The sequence below is a fragment of the Scyliorhinus torazame genome, chromosome 24 (assembly GCF_047496885.1).
Source record: "Scyliorhinus torazame isolate Kashiwa2021f chromosome 24, sScyTor2.1, whole genome shotgun sequence".
Taxonomy (NCBI): Eukaryota; Metazoa; Chordata; class Chondrichthyes; order Carcharhiniformes; family Scyliorhinidae; genus Scyliorhinus; species Scyliorhinus torazame.
Genome location: NC_092730.1, coordinates 33985014 through 33987925, shown reverse-complemented (window position 1 = coordinate 33987925; position 2912 = coordinate 33985014). Strand labels below are relative to the sequence as shown.

Sequence of the window (2912 nt, the reverse complement as noted above, 5' to 3'; positions counted from 1 at the left end):
ACCTCGTGGTACAACTCCTTCACTTCATGGAACTTTAATATTTGATCTTCTCACATACAAGGAACCGAGGCACCCCTCCAATGCACAATTCCACCTGGGAGAGGTGGGAGAACTTAATTATAGGTGAGGTCAACACGGAAACATCGACTATACTGTGTTCGGCCGAAGAAGAACTGGTGTCAACCGGCGGTGAAGCCCCAACACGTCTGCCTCCGTTCCTCCCTCCACAAACCCAACTCGATGCAATCTGGCCTGAAAACCTGGAATAGATTGTCACATCAGTGATTGCAGATCCATCTTGGAAAAATGAGCGACACTTCAGAGAACCAGTGGATGAAAAGTCCACGAGGATGAGATTCGAACCCACGCGCGCAAAGCACAATGGATCAGCAGTCCATCGCCGTAACCACTGGGCCACCACGTCGCACGCACTCAGCCCCAAATACGTCTAAATGCATCCATGAACTGATGGAAATTATCTGCCTCATTCTATTCAACCTGGTGTCCAAAACTTAAAATGGAGCGATGGCGGTACAGTGTTGAGCATAGCTGCTTACCAAACAGTTGACCGGGGATCTGTTCCCGCCCATCGCAGTAATAGTTGTATTGGATGTTTTTGCGCCACATAGAACATAGAAAAATACAGCACAGAACAGGCCCTTCGGACGACGATGTTGTGCCGAACCTTTGTCCTCGATTCATCATAGATTATCATAGCATTTACAGTGCAGAAGGAGGCCATTCGGCCCATTGAGTCTGCACCGGCTCTTGGAAAGAACACCTCCACCCAACACTAAGGGCAATTTTGGACACGAAGGGCAATTTATCGTGAGTTTCCAACTGAGGAACACTGGCCAACAGTTTTTCACTCAGAATTTATGCGCCATTATCTAATTGAGAAGGAAAAGATGTCAGAAGGTATGGATAAAGTGCGGAGCACAATGGATTAGCAGTTCACCGCCTTAACCACTCGGCCACCCCGTCCCGCAAGCTCGCACGTCTATCCGTCTTCGTTCATTTTGCACCCATGAACTGATGGATTATATATGCCTCGTTCTATTCATCCTGGTGTTCAATATTGAAAATGCAGCGATAGTGGCATAGTGGTGAGCATAGCTTCCTTCTCAGCAGTTGAACAGTGATCGATTTACCGCCATCGCAGTAATAGTTGTATCGGATGTTTTTGCGTGACACCGTGAGTTTCAAACCGAGGAAGACTGGCCAACAGTTTTTCACTCAGAATCTATGCGCAATTATCTAATTGAGGGGTATAAGATGCCAAAAGATCAGGATAAGGTAGACGTGGAGTTGATGCTTCCTCTAGTGGGGCATTCTAAAACGCGAGGTCATAATCTTAGAATAAGAGATCGCAAATTTAACAAAGATTTGAGGAAAAACTACTTCTCCCAAAGGCTTGTGATACTTGTGGAATTCGCAACCCCACAGTGCGTTGGATGCAGTGAGAGTGAGTAAATTTAAGGAGAAGTTAGAGAGATTTTTATTGGTAAGGCGTTTCAACTCCTTACCAATAAGGAGAGCGGGCAGGACGGTGGAGTTGCGGCCACGATGGGATCAGCCAAGATCACATGGAAGGTGTTAGGCTCAGGAGGCTAAATTGCCTACTTCCGCTCCGAGGTCATGTGTTCTCGGAAGGAGGTGCTCTGGCTGATATCGCAATCGACCTCTTCACCTGTAACATTGTAGATAGCAGATGAGGAACATATCAGCGATGATAGAATGGCGGGGCAGACTCGAAAGGTCTAATGGCTTAATTCTGCTCCTATATTTTATGAACTTATCTTTTGCGCGAATTCGTGAGTTTCACACTGAGGGAAAGAAACGGTTTCCAACTCAGAATTTATGGGCAATTATGGTACAGAGTGATTTAAGTAACTTCCTCATCGTTTTTGAATGTGGTTTCAATATGCAAGGTGTTCTACTATTCACCACCCGCCAAGCCCTTAAACGAAAGCTAAATATCACAGCATTTTTATTTTATCCTCATGAAGTTGACCACGTTACAGACGAGGATGGGATTGGAATCCACGTGCAATGGATTATTGTGCATCACCTTAACCACGTGGTCCAACTCCTTTACTTCATGGAAATTTAATATGCGATCTTTTCACAGACAAGTAGCCGAAGAACCCCTCCAGTGTACAAACAGGAGACGGTTCATCCAGGAGAGGTGGCTGAAGAGAATTCTGGGAGAAGTGAACCCGGTAACCTTGACTGCGCTGTGGGTAACCGAAGAAGAACTGGTGGCATTGAGCGGTTAAACCACAAACACGCTTGCCTCCATTCGTCCCTCCTCTCACCCAACTCGATGCAATCCGGGATGACAACTTTGAATAGACTGTCACATCAGTGATTGCAGATCCATCTTTGAAAAATGAGTCCCACTTTCGAGAAACGGTGGATGAAAAAATCGACGAGGATGGGATTCGAACCCACGCGTGCAGAGCACAATGGATTAGCAGTCCATCGCCTTAACCACTCGGCCACCCCGTCCCGCAAGCTCACTTGTCTATACGTCTTAGTTCATTTTACACCCATGAACTGATGGATTATATCTGCCTCGTTCTATTCATCCTGGTGTTCAATATTGAAAATGCAGCGATAGTGGTATAGTGGTGAGCATCGCTTCCTTCTCAGCAGTTGAACGGTGATCGATTTACCGCCATCGCAGTAATAGTTGTATCGGATGTTTTTGTGCGACACCGTGAGTTTCAAACCGAGGAAGACTGGCCAACAGTTTTTCACTCAGAATCTATGCGCAATTATCTAATTGAGGGGTATAAGCTGCCAAAAGGTATGGATAAGGTAGACGTGGAGTTGATGCTTCCTCTAGTGGGGCATTCTAAAACGCGAGGTCATAACCTTAGAATAAGAGATTGCAAATTTAATAAAGA

The 2912-nt window shown here is 45.8% G+C and overlaps 2 non-coding genes across 2 annotated transcripts; both read right to left on the bottom strand.

Annotated features, from left to right (window-relative positions):
• Positions 1 to 339: 339 nt before the first annotated feature.
• trnas-gcu (transfer RNA serine (anticodon GCU)) lies at positions 340 to 424 on the bottom strand. The gene has a single exon. It is a non-coding gene; the product is annotated as a tRNA-Ser (tRNA).
• Positions 425 to 2429: 2005 nt separating this feature from the next.
• On the bottom strand, positions 2430 to 2511 carry trnas-gcu (transfer RNA serine (anticodon GCU)). Its single transcript has one exon. It is a non-coding gene; the product is annotated as a tRNA-Ser (tRNA).
• Between the last annotated feature and the right edge of the window lie 401 nt (positions 2512 to 2912).